This window comes from Petaurus breviceps, unplaced genomic scaffold (assembly GCF_028583685.1).
Source record: "Petaurus breviceps papuanus isolate PSGF00001 unplaced genomic scaffold, PetGlider_PUasm1.0 689, whole genome shotgun sequence".
NCBI lineage: Eukaryota > Metazoa > Chordata > Mammalia > Diprotodontia > Petauridae > Petaurus > Petaurus breviceps.
This window is the reverse complement of record NW_027186458.1, coordinates 9,130,529-9,144,575: the sequence shown is the minus strand read 5'-3', so window position 1 is coordinate 9,144,575 and position 14,047 is coordinate 9,130,529. Positions and strand designations below refer to the sequence as shown.

The window sequence follows — 14,047 nt, the reverse complement described above, 5'->3', positions numbered from 1 at the left end:
CACAGTTCTTATACAACTCTGGGAAAGCTATTTTACCTCTCTGGGTCTCTGTTTATTTTCTGTTAAATTAGAGGGACTTGGCAGTTCCAGTTCTTGACCCATTATATTATGACATCAGAAGAACTTAACAGGAACACAGCAGAGGGGAATGGCAAGGGTACTAAATAGTCCAAAGCTCATCATCTGCTCCAGAACTTCCCCACTCCCACCCCAGGGACCCTTAGGCTGTTGGGAGAGAAGTCAAAGGAAGAGCCAGACTGAGCTAGGCAGCCAGGCATTTGTTCTGTGTGCCCTTCTGCTAGGAGGGGAACCCCAAGAAATGGCCTCTCCCTCATAGGAGCACACTCCCCAGAGCCCCACCTGGCCCAGAGGCTAAGGAGGGAACCTCAAGCTCAGTCAGAGCTTGCTGGCGAGAGCCTTTTGTTAAATCTTCAGGGTTAGTTTTACACCTCAGAAACTGGCTGCAAATCAGGGTTTGATTAATTGTTTTATTGATTTCCAGATTTAAGAAAGCAAAGGATAAGTTGTTAACAACACAGGCTAAACTTTAAAATATATCCTATGTAAAAATAAATGTTCAGAAAAGCCAGATTTTAAACAATCGCCCAGTGGCTCCAAATCAAATATCCCTTCTGTTCCACTTGCTGCCCCCGAAGGGTTAGCCCCTACCAAGCCCCAAGCCCAAACTTAGTTTGGCTTCTCTCCGAGTTAAGACTTGGCTGGTCACTTGTGAAAAAGGGAATCTGCCTCTTCAGAGTCGAGGATGCCCTCAGACCTTAGGTCTAGAGCAGAACCATTACAGCTTCACAGGTGGCCTTTGAGGTCCACCCTCCACTGCCAGGGGGCACATACAGGGACTCCCTGCTCTTCAGATAAAATTGCTTGGAGAACCAGAGGCACAGGGACACAAAGGCCAAATTCCCAGAGACCACAGAGTGAAAAATGTCCTGCCTGCCAACCTTCCCTGGCAATCACTCTGCTGAAGTTCATCCAGGCATCCTTGGGCAAACTCCTTTCCACATATATGGTGCCCCATAAAGTATGAGCTGTTATGCCCACAGCTCCTCTGTGAGTCAGTTACTTGGAATATTTTTTACCATAACAGTGGTGCTCTCAATGACACGGAGGTCCCTGGGCTGGCCTGCAAACAGCCATTTAAATCACACAGTAGCTGAGCTCATTACTTCATGAAAATTCCTTCTATTATAGACTGAGACACCGGGAGTTCAATCACCTACCAATGGTACCATGGGAACAGGAAAAAGGCCCTCCCCACCGCATGCACTGGACCATTGCATCTGCACGGAGCCCCAGAGACTCCCAAGGGAGGATGACAAGAGAGGAGGCTTCAAGGAAATGTGGACATGGATGGGGAGGGAGTCAGTGCTCTGGCCAAAGCATCCAGGTGAGCCCCAACCTGTGTCAGGACCATAGCTTTCATGGAAAGACCATAAGCTTAGAGGCAGAATTTTATTGGCAAAGATCTCAGCAGCCTTTAGGCTAGTCACAACTAAAAGGAATCCCCATGCAACTGATAGTCACTGAGCTTCTTGAAGGCTTCCAAGGAGAGGCAATTTCCCGACTATTGACTCAAGTCATTCCAGCACCGGACAGCTCCAAGTGTTAGGAGGGCTAGCTTAAATCACTTTCTTAAACCTAGAAAACAACACATTTTAATCTCTTTCATTGTCACCAGTTACACCCTCTGGCCAAATAGGACCGGGTTAATCCTACCGCCCTAGAGCTCTTACAGATCGAGGGGTTTCTAACGGAATACTTATATAACAAACCCACCAACAATATCTTCATTAACACTTTAAGGAGTCTGTGATTTCATCCCTATGAAGCTTCCCTCCACAGCCTCTTAGGCTCTGAAAACCATGCCCAAGCTGTCCCCCAGAAGTCTCCCAAAGAGCCCACTTCTCTAAATCTTGGGACACTATTGGAGCATGTGGGTAGTCTATTAGCTATCCCGTGTTCTCATTACATGGCCGGACTATGTTTTTCCTGGTCATTCATCTCCCTAATGACATTCTTTTTGTGGTTTCTTTCTGGTTTTTCAAGTAAAAATCCAGTTTGTTTATTTTTTGATGATATAAGGAACCAAGTAAGTGTTTCACATCAGAGATTTCACTTCCATTTCCTTGGAATATTCATTCCTTTGGCTAAAGAGAAAGCTTGAGGAAAGACAAGCAATGTATACATGACTAAAAAGTACAAGAAAGCAAATACATTACCCTAATAAGGACTAATATGAGTTACTGTTAGTTGCAAGTTACCACAAGCCGACTTTCTAAAATTACAAGGGGGAAGAGCGGAAACCATTGTTCTGACTATTATAATGGCTTTGGACATTTCTTTTCACATAGCTTTTAGTCATTTCCTCTACACAGATACAGGAGTGCCTTCTCCTTTTCTGTCTTGATGGATGAAGTAATACAGAGATTTTCCCTACTTCCTCTTTAATTCAAGTCTAATTTCCAGCAGGAGACCACGATCCTGATCAGGACCTTGTCGTGAGTGTCCTTGCCCTTCGTGGAATCATGAAGTCGGTCAGCAAAATACCCAGGCTTGTTCTGAATGCACTGGCCCAGGCTGAGGAAAGCATTTTTGAGGTCTCCTTTGACCTGCTTGATACTCTCCAGCATGTCATAAGGGCTATAGGTCTTGTACCTTCCAAATACTTTCTGGAGGGGGCACACACTCCTCTTGGTCATAATACTGATCCATTTAGGGGCATCGGTTCCCATCCTCTTCACTCCACATCATAGAGCTCCCACGGATCTTGGTCAATTACCTCATAATCAATCACAGAGCCATCCTCTGCCCATTTGCCCTTCACCAGGGCAACCATCAATTTGAGGAAGTCACCAGATGTGTCCAAATAATGTCCTTCTCCAACTCTGTCTTGTACATTTCTCTGTAAACTTTGTTAGTTTCTTTCCATGAGAGGATGATCTCAATGAAGAAATCATCAATGTCTAGGCCCTTTATGGAGGCTTTCAGCTCTGAAGCATCATACTGAGCAGGTGTCCTACTTCACAGTTCATTGCTGTGTTTTGTCAAAATGTTGACCCCTCTGATCTTGCTGGCTGCCTCAATGTTTATGGCATCCCTCTTGGCATCAAGGATGTTATAAGCATTGACAGAGCCATATGCACTTGCAAGTGTACAATGATCACCCTCCCGATTGAGCATGCACAAAATTTCATGAACTGAAGACATCTGGAAAGAAGCTGTGCCAAGTGCTGAGAGATCAGGGAGCTAGTCGGGCTTCTGGTATTTTGTGTGGCTTCTTATGAATACTGCTAGATCCCGAAAAGAATTGCAAAGTGGTCAGATTATTTAAATTCATATTGCATATTTCCATTGGACTGGAACCAATGACTCTATCTAACATAATCATGTAACAAATAGATTGCATTCAGTCACTTTGTGGGGATTCATTATTCACACTAATTGAGACCTAGCCACAATTCCTTCTACATAATGTAATGCAGCCAGCCCCCACCCACCATGTACCTCTCCATTGCCCTCTGGGTGATCTCTTTGGAGACTGTGATACTCTATGACTCATAGCTATGTGAATATCTTTGAAGGCTTACTGACATTAAATAGATATGCCTTTGTTTAGAGAGACTGTGGAGTCCTTTAAAAAATGGTGCAACTTCCCATATATAAGCCAGTCCTTTTTCCTCCTTCTATCCCTTCCTGACCCTAGCTCCTTGATCCATGTACAATGAGAAAGAAAAACAATCTCCATTCACATTTCTGGAGAGACAGTAGGACATGATGGAAATAGTGCTTGTGGAGTCACAAAACCTGTATTTAAAGCCTGGATTTGTCACTTACTAGCTATGTGACCATTGGAAAAATCTCTTTCCCTCTTTGGGCCTCAGATTTGTACATCTGTGAAATGCATGTAAAAAGACTCATGCTACCTTCATTCAAGGATTAAAGCAGAATTGTGGAAGTATGTGGCAAGTGATCAATATGCCAGAGCCCAGGGAAACATTTCCTCTCACTACTTACAACCTAATCCAACCAGAGAGCATTTATGTTACAGGCCAATAGCCCAAGCTCTACCTCTATCTCCCTGCAAACATGCCTTCTAAGGAGCAAGAGAACTATGGGTCTGGGTTTTGTTCTTCCCGCCTTGTTTCCTGGAACAAACAACAAATGATCCAGATAACAAGAATAAATAATAATAATATTTACATAGTGCTCTGAGGTTTGCAAAGTACTTTGCCCATGTTATCTCACCTGATACTCAAAACAACCCTGTGAACAGTAGGTGCTATTGTGAGTTCCTTTTAATAGATGAGGAAGTTGAGTTTGAGAAAGTCGAAGTGATTTGCCCAGAGCATAAGAGGGGGACACGATGGCCCAGTTCAGATGCCTAAAGGGCAGTCACACAGAATATGGGACTGTTTAGTCCCTGGGGGCAGATTTCATCATTTGATCAATAAGCAAATACGTGAATGGCAGATGCCAGGGTTGAACCTCTAGGCGGGAGAGTTGGTTTTGAGTTCTGTGGACACTAGGAGTTCTCTGATTGATCATGGTTCAGTCTCTTAATTTTCAGGTCACCAACAAAGCAGGGGCAAAAGGATTCAAATTACCTACAGATAGGAAAAGTGATTGTACAAACATCTAATGCTGCTGGCTTGAGCCCCTGTTGGTGACCTCCCCACTCCCAAGATGGTCAGTTGAGAATCATTTAGTCAACTGGCTTTATGTAGCTTTTTTGAAAGGGGGCATTTACTAAGGTAATATTGAAGCATAGTTGGCACAAAACATTCCCCCCCCCCCAAATATTCTTTCCTTGGGAAAGTGGTTTAAGTCAGTTAGAGGACACAAAGGGATAAGTCACAGTTCCAGGCAACCTAAAGTCTTTTTCTCCCATTCTCCTGACATTCGAGAAACTCTCCCTAAGCATAGTGTGGTCTCTTTTTCTGGGTTCCTTGGAGAGCCAAGAATGCCTTTGCTCTTGGTGATATAAACACTACAGCCAGTCAATCTAGGGATGCCCTTTAGAACTCTGATGAGAAGATGGGAAATACAACATCCTCACAGACCCTTCAGAGCTGGAAGGTCCTTCTGGTTCCGGGTAAGTGGAAGAGGGGAAAGAAGACTTCATAGAGGTCCATTTGAGGCCTTTGCCCATCTCCTTCCCTCTCCCAGGCAGGTTCTTATCAGGGATGTTCTAGAAAACCACACTCTCCCATTTCTGCATTTTCTTCCCATCTGAGCCAATTGGATGATTTTAAACATTAATTTATGAATGAATGAAGGACTTATTAAGCACCTACCTATATGCAAAGCACTGTGCTAATCCGTGGGGATACAAATAGAGCCGTAAGACATCCCCTGTTCTCCAGGAGCTCAAGGTTTCATCTACAAGTCAAATGCAAAGACCCTTTGCCACTAAACCCAGACCACCCTTTCTAGGAGTGCCATCGGGGCAGAGAAGGCAGGGGTCAGGCGGAGGTTTCTGCACTAGGCGTTAGGTATTAGCGGAATGTACCCACTGAGCTCAAACTTGACTTCCCTTTTACTGACTGGGTCATCTTTGGGCAAGCCCCTTAAAGTCTCTGCACCCCAGTCTCTTCATCTGTAAATTTAGGGAAATAACAACATCTCTCTCCCACGGTGGTTTTAAGGGTCAAGGGAATTAATGTAGGTAATATTTGGCCATCTAAATGGGCTATCACCATCCAAAGCATCATGAGCATCCCACACAATCAATTCAATAAAGAGACAGCATTTATGAAGGAAATTTGGCTGAGAAAATGCCCCCCTCCGCCTCCCCCACAGACCACTGGTTTAGCTGAAGAGGAACAAGTCTCAGAGCGACTGAACAAGAAGCGCCCCTTGCTTGGCTTCTCCCCCATTTCTCTACAACCCCCCCCCAATCTTTTCTCAGCAGTTCAGTTTTGTTCCTATCGTCCCTCAGAGAATGAAAACCCTTGAGAATGGAGAGGAATTTCCTGCTGCCATGGAAATGGTCACCATAGCAACAGCTAATTAATTGTATGCTGATGAACTGGAAGGGAAAGGAAAGAAAGTCAGCCTGAGGGAGATGATTCTTGGGGATAGTGAAAGTGGGTGTGAATGATGGATAGTCCATTCAGCAATGGCCTGAGGGTGTGGGGGAGGGGGGGAGGGTGTCAGAAATGCAAATGACCCCAGTCCAGACAGACAGAGACCCTGGGGCACTGGAGCTTGGCCATTGAGAGAAGAGCTCACCCAAGCTGCCATCTGCTCACTTCTTCATTTAACTAATTATTCTAGGTTACTAGGTCCTAAGCTCTGCGGTTTCCATCTGCTAAGGGTCTTCCATGCTATCTGCATAGCATAGATTCAGCACCCATGATGCAAAGCCTGGAACATGGCATCCCAGGTGAGGATCTGGGCTATCAGCAGACCCTCTGCCTAGCCCAGAAGGGGAATCCCAGTGAATTACCCTAGCTTTGGCAAAGCTGACTGCCCTGTGTGTGGTGCCTAGATCCATTTATGCAGAGCTTTCACATGGATAGACTTAGAAGCCTCATCCCTGTGCTTCCACAACAACCCTCCCAGGCAGGCACTGCAGCTAATATCCTTCTCATTTTATGGATAAGGAAACTGAGAGTTGAGGTGAGCCACAGGCAGGATTATACCTCAGCCTTCCTGACTCTAAATCTGCTCTTCTTTCCCTTGGGTCTCTATTACCTCCTGCTACCAGCAATGTGCTGTGTGGAAACTGCCCGAGTCTCCCCCAGCATCTCTGCACTGCTGGTGCTTGCCTCAAGTGCTTACGAAATGAATGAATGAAGGCCTTTTTTCAATGAATGGCTCCCTCCTCTTGCTGAAGCCATAAATCAACAGGATAAAAACAAGCCAAGAGAAAAGGAAAGGCCGCTCAGGGCAGAAAAGCCATCGTCGTCTCCTTGCTGCCTTGGTCAGATACTGAACATGCCCCTCATTGGATTTTCTGCTCCAGATCACCCATTACTAGTCATGACTTCCAAAAGAAAAAGGTAGGGTGAGGAGGGCAAGGATCAGTGACCTGCCAGTGGTCCTGGGAACCATCTGGTCTCACTCAGTTTCCTCCCAGTGCCTGGTGGGCCATGTGCTTTCTGTGATGGCTTTATTTGTTGTAGGAGAGGGAGCCAAAGAGTGACTCCCAGCCTAGCTGTGGGGAAGGAGACCTCAAAGGCTCCCCTAATCTGAGATGATCCTCTGCATGCCAGCGTGGACCCCTCAATAAGCAGCAGTGAGAGAAGCAACGGGCCCCACCACCTCCAAAGTGAGACCAGAGATTAAGCGGGCAGATAAATAAGAAATACCACTCCCTGCCTCCTCCCACCAAGGCCCAAAGCTAAGATTCAGATCGGATTGTTTCCTGATCCAAAGGTCATTTATTGAGGGGCTGCTATATGCAAAGCACTACAGAGTGTGTCCCGGGCATCTTGAATTCTTGGTGGGGTTGGGGGGGGGAGGGGAAGAGTGGGGAGAGGCGGGCGGAGAGCATCACCTGAACACAGGTAAGTAGAATATGATAAGAACAAAGGGGAGGACAAGGTGAGATCTGAGCAATCAGGGAATGAAGAGATGGTATTTGAGGGGAGCTGAGAAGGATGAGAATTTCCAAAGGCAGAGAAAACAGGAAGAGACGGTCTCTGTTTGTGGACACAGGGGAAGGAGTGCAGAACGAAACCAGGAAACAAGTGGCAGTTAAACTCATTCCTCTTCTTTTACTCTTCTCTTGTTGGAATTAAGATGATCTTTTAAGTGCCTTCCAGCCAGTGATTAACAACCATCCCTCTGGGGGAAAAAATTAAGATGAGAAACTTTAATTTAATTTAACTGCATTATTAACATTTTCTCCATTGCTTTCATAAGTCTAGACCATTAATAAAACTATAAATCAGGGTTTAATTGGTGTCACTGGGCAATTTCTGATGTGCAAACGCTTACACAGAAAATTTAACAATCAGCTCCAGCCATATCCCTGGCTCAACCCTGGCTGAACCTTTCCTAAAGTTAGTCAGTCAATAAACATTTATTAAGCGCCTACTATGTGCAGAGAACTAAACTAAATGCTGAGGATGAAAAGAATGGCAAATGCCTCGCCCATGAGGAGCTCTCGATGGGGGGAGCGGGGAACACAACTTACAGACAACTATGTTCAAGCAAGCTATATACAGGATATGTATAGGAGATTATAAGCAGAGGGGAAAGCACAAGTAGTAAGGGGATTGGGCAAAGCTTGCTGGAGAAGGTGGGGTTTAGCTGGACCTGGAGGGAAGCCAGGGAAGCATTCCAGGTATGGGGGCAGCAGAGGAAATGTCTGAATCGGGAAGGGAGCGTCTGTTGGGGAAGCAGCAGCCCTGAAGCTGGAGGGCCTGCCCAGCCCCGCCTCCACCGTCTGTGCTTCTGACGTCTTGGAAGAAGGATGACGTTCTGGGTTCTGGGATGGTCTGTGTGTTAAGGTCATTTATAGCCCGAATCGGCTCTGTTTCAGGATCTCTTCTAGCGCTGACATTATCTATCCCAAGGACATTCCCAGCTCTAGCATTCTGTGTTCCAGGTCCCTCCCAGCTCCGCCATTGTTCTGTGTCTAACAGAAGGAATCAGAATTTGTACCACTCTATGTGAATGTAGTGAGCACGAGGAAGTCAGAGACAGCCCTCAGTGTCCTGCTTTAGCATCTGAGAGAAGAGGAACCGGGAGGAGGGATCTGGGCAGAGGTGAGGGGCTGCGGAGGAAACAAGCCTGTTCTCCCCAGTGCTCATCTCGAGCTGGCCTTGCCCTATCTTGTCACAGATTTATTTCTGCACAAAGGGGGGCGGGGGGGGAGCATGAATCTGAGGGTGGAGACCATCGCCACAATGTCCCCCAGCCCGTCCCCTGCAAGCCGGGCACATTGACATTACAAAAAAAAAAAAAAAAAAAAAAAAAAAAAGTGGCACGTTTTACTCCTTGACTCAGGGAGCCCCAGGGGTTCCTTGTTTCTTTTAGGATAAACTTCAAACTTCTATGTCTGGCATTACCATAGGGCTCCAGCCTGCCCTCCGGACTGATTCTACATTAATCCCCCTTATCTACTCGATGTTCCAGTCAAATTAGTTTGTTTTCTGCTGCCTGGACATAAGAGGCCATCTCCCAGCCTCCCTGGCTTTGCACAGGCTGTGCTCAATCCCTGGAATGCTCTGTCCTCACATCTGCCTCTAGGAATCCCTAGTTTCCTCAGGAACTACCTTATAGAAGATAAGGTAGTTATTACCCCGCTGCTAGTGTTCCCCTGCCCCCAGATTATAGGGCTAGGGACTGAACCTGTGACCTCACTTGCCTGGGGAATTCTCTGGTGAGGAGATGTCCTCTACCAATGTAGGAAGGAACCTTCTCTGCAACTTAAAGGGTCTTAGAGTTACCTAGGCCAGAGGTATGGGGAAGTGACTCACCCAGGGTCATACAGCCAGGCTGCATCCGGAGTAGGACTCAATCCCAGATTGTCCTGACTCCAATGTTGATTCCCTACTCACTATGCCATCTATCCCCAAACTATGTATGTATGTGTGTATGTATATGGAGAGAGAGAGAGAGAGAGAGAGAGAGAGAGAGAGAGAGAGAGAGAGAGAGAGAGAAGTAGGGAGAGAGAGAGGAGATGGGAGAGGGGAGCAGAATCTGTCTTTATCTGTGTGCATGTAATTTTCCTCCCACACCCTCCCTTCCATATAATATAAACTGTCTAAGTGCAGGGACAATTTTTTTTTTAATCTCTGTATCCTCAGTGCCCAGCGCAGAGCCTTACATACAGATAAAAGCTTGTTGAATCAGACAGTAGGTCTATATATTATTATTTTCCCAATAATAATGGATAGCATTTATGAAGTACTTCTGTTGCAAAGCATTCTAAAGGTATTATCTCATTTCTCACACCATTTTTACCTAGATATAAGCTGTCTCTTTAAGATGAGGTTTCTTTGAAAGGAAAAGATATTCTGAACTCCTGTTGTGGGACATTTGCCTCCCTCTTGTAAGAAAATGGTGCAATGGGTACGCCCTGGACTTGGAGGCAGAGAGGTGTGGCCAAGGGCCAGCTCTGGCCTTTGTGTGCCCTTGAAGGTCACCTGTGTGACTTGGGACAGTCCTTTCTCCTCCTTAGGTCTAAGTTTCCTTCTTTGTTTAAAAAGGAGCTTGGCAGCTCCTGACAGAGTCAGTGGGCTACAAGTGCAGAATGAGACATATTTGTGGTCATGGCAAATGATCTTGTTTACTTGGTCATGATTATTTTCCACAAGGATTGTGCTTTTCTTTTTTCATTGGGGGGGGTAAAGTGGAGGGAAAACAAGGGAGCCAGTGACAGTGTTGCCCCCCCACACACACACACATGAAAAAATCATTGGAGGATTTTTTAATGCACAAAAAGAAATTCTGTAAGTTCAGAAGCAAACAGAGCAGGTCAGCTCTGAAAGCAATATACTGGATTTGTTATGTGGTTTTTAGAAAGTGATGTGTGCAATAGAGATTTATAATTCCTCATATAATCCTTTTGCCAACCTTATTTTGTATTTGGAAATGTTAGTTTTCAATGGTGTTTGTTAAGTGCCGAATTTTTTTTTTTTAATTTAAGGAGGGTGTTGGATTGAATGATCTCTGGGATCCCTTCCAGATCTAGACCCTCTGGCTTTATAAAGATAATTCAAACATCCAAAATTGAAAGTATTCCAGGTAGCCCCAATAGTAATCATACCCAATGAACATATAAAAACCTTTTTCTCTTGGCAGGGACTGGGATTTAGTTATGTTTTTACATTTATTCCAACTCAAAGAAGTTGTTTTCCTGTTTCTAGCGTTTCTGCTCTGGGCTATTATCTGTCACATTGTTCTCCTCTCTGAAGAGCACTGCCAGATACTGTGCTCCAGTCTTCTACAAACTAGATTGGAAGAAGCCTGTAGTTTCTACAGGGAGGGGGGTTCATCCTCTGTCCAGGGTCATGATGCATAGTGAGTCAACTATGATACCAAAGTCAGTGCTTAAGGAGAACATTAGGAATATACTTCAGAATCCGCTTCTCTTGGGAACAACATGAAGACCAGCACTGGAAGAAAGTGATGGGGGATTGGGGAGATTATGTACCCACCCCCAATTGCCAAGTATTTCTCTGAAGCCATGTTTTGCATGCAGCTCTGAGATACTGGCTGGGGCTTACTGAATTTCCTCACACACTTGCCTTCTATCACACTCCCTATTTGCAGACATCATTCATCTCATTACATGATTTCTCTGTCATGATGTGGTTCCCCAATCAAGTTTTAGACAGATTTGTAGCCCCTCTCTGCACCATCACCACTCCTCCTCCTCCACTCTCAATTCAATAAAGCCTCTGTAGATTCATTTCATATTTTCCCTTAATAGAGTTATTCATCTTGCCATTCCCCACATAGTCATTTCCTGGCCTCCAGTATAATTAGTCACTGAAGAGTTGGAATGGCTCGGTTTTCTAATCTGCAGCCCAAACCTCCCTTCCAGACCCAGGTGGAACACACACAGATTAAAGTACATGGCTGTTTTCAGCACCATTTAAAGATGTAACTGCTCATCAGGGTTCCTGTCCTTGATGAAGTCAAAATTTCTAAGTGATGATTGTGGATTCACAAACAAGTCTAAATAGGCTCATAGTATTTAGAGCTGGGAGAGACTACAGATATAATTGGTCCCTCCTTCAACAAATAAAGAAACAGTCTCAGGAAGGGAATTCATTTACCCAAGGTCACACAGCTATTAAAATAACAAAATGTAAGTTTAACCAAGCTTCCCTGACACCAAATTCAGGACTCTTTGTGCCACCATCAGCAGTTACAGAACATCATTCAGACATTGACTAGTAAGGAGAATGCCCATTCTAAGCATGCCTGGAACATGCTTCCTCTCTGGCTTCGACTCTGACTATCCCAAACTTCCTTCAAGGTTCATTGCCCACATGTATGCACTGGAATTTCGGTGGCTTCCCCACTGGGCCCCTGGAACTTTATCGTTGGGAAACTCATCATTCTAAAAGACCAAATTAACCATAGTACTTACATGTCATCCCTTTCCTGTGCCCCTCTGACTGTGGGGATGGAGTCACAAATTCCAAAACCTCCATTTAAGGAGGGAGTTCAGCTCAGAATTCATTTCTCATCTACCATGCTGCCATCCCTTGGGTACTCTCCTCTGCTTTTCTGCTGCCCTTTGTGTGGTCTTCTACCACTAGATTGGAAGCTCCTCAAAGTCAAAGACTGTCTTTTTTTTGCATCCCCAGATTTAGCACAGATCCTGGCACATAGTAGGTATTAATAAATGCTCATTGATGATGACTATGACTCACTTCCATGTGCCACCTCCTGCTTGATGTCTCTCCAAATTCCCCACCACTACTCTAACCACCACCAGTAATTACTCTCTCTCTCTCATTAAATTACCTTGTCTTTATCCATCATGATAAATGTTGTATTCTTCCCTTTGCCCCATAGATGTAAACTCCTGGAGTACAGGGATTGTTTCATTTTTTTGCTTTGTATCACTAGCACTTAGAAAAGGACCTTGTTACAGTCAGTGTCTAAGACTTGTTGCATTAAAATTAAGTCTAACCACTCCTCAGCATATCAGGTCCTAATGCTCCTGCCATGGACCATTACGAACCCAAAAGGAAGACTTCCACTAAGATATTGCAGCAGAGAAATTCAAATACAAAATATGTGTGAGAAGATGTAGACAACTAAATCACACACCCTTTCGCCATGACCGTGTTTAAAAAAAAACAACATACTTTTCAAAAACTAAGAAGTCCTTGAAGAATTTATCAATAAACCCACACAATTATGGATATCACAACAAAAATTAGAGAATTCCACACTGATTGAAGGATAAATTTTCAACAAAAATACTAATGCACTTTAAGTCAGTTATTACTTATCATTAAGATTTTAAAATAATCCATCATATAAGTTTTTAATAATTGTAATGTAAATAATCTAATTATGGATTTTGTTTAAAATGTATATTATGAGCAACCAAAAGAGAGCATTAAGATATATCCATAGCTCTGTCTCCTCTGCTCTGCCAGCAGCCCTTCAGCTTTGCCCCTCACCCCCTGAGAATGTATGCCTGCGCCAAGTTCATCTCTACCCCTGCCCTTGTGAGGAGCAGCTCTCAGCTGCTGAGTAGACCGCTATCTGCAGTGGTGCTAAAACGGCCAGAGGTTCAGACAGATGAGAACCTCAGCATTTTGGCAGCATCAAGTCCCTTGACCTCTCCTGTCCCCAGATGTGGATTCCAAACTGGTGCCATCTCAAGGGACATTGACACAGCAGCCAAGTTTATTGGGGCTGGGGCTGCCACTGTGGGGGTGGCCGACTCTGGAGCTGGGATTGGGACTGTGTTTGGAAGTCTCATCATCGGTTATGCCAGGAACCCCTCCCTGAAGCAACAGCTTTTTTCCTACGCCATCTTGGGCTTTGCCCTGTCTGAGGCCATGGGGCTCTTTTGCTGATGGTGGCCTTCCTCATCCTCTTCGCCATGTGATGGAGCCATTTCTATTCCCCCTACATTTCTGAATGTTCCTCCTCATCCTCCTGGTTCTTCCATATCTCTTCCAGCCTGTGTATGCCTCCACCTCCATCCTACCAGGTAGCCCTGGGGAAAGCCATGGGCTCAGGGTTTGACAGAGGGAAGACAAATAAATACTGTATTAATAAGCTGAAGAAAAAAAAAGATATGTCCATAGTTATTATAGAACATTTGAGACTAATCTTCACTTTTTGTTTCTTTTTAACATTATTTTCTTTTTTTTCAGGGGGTAGAGCAGAGCAGTTGGGGTTAAGTGACTTGCCCAAGGTCACAGGGATAGTAAGTGTTAGGTGTCTGAGGTCGGACTTGAACTCAGGTCTTTCTGACTCCAGGGATGGTGCTCTTTTCACTTCAACACCTAGCCATCCCTAACATTATTTTATTTTTAAATTTTGAGTTTCAGATTCTCTCCCTCCTTCCCATTCTTTCCTTTTTGAGAAAGTAAAT

The 14,047-nt window shown here is 44.8% G+C and overlaps 2 pseudogenes; one reads left to right on the top strand and one right to left on the bottom strand.

The window, feature by feature from the left end:
* Positions 1 to 2,372: 2,372 nt before the first annotated feature.
* On the bottom strand, positions 2,373 to 3,274 carry LOC138174518 (annexin A2 pseudogene; annotated as a pseudogene).
* Positions 3,275 to 13,076: 9,802 nt separating this feature from the next.
* LOC138174517 (ATP synthase F(0) complex subunit C2, mitochondrial pseudogene) lies at positions 13,077 to 13,738 on the top strand (annotated as a pseudogene).
* The last annotated feature ends 309 nt before the right edge of the window (positions 13,739 to 14,047 follow it).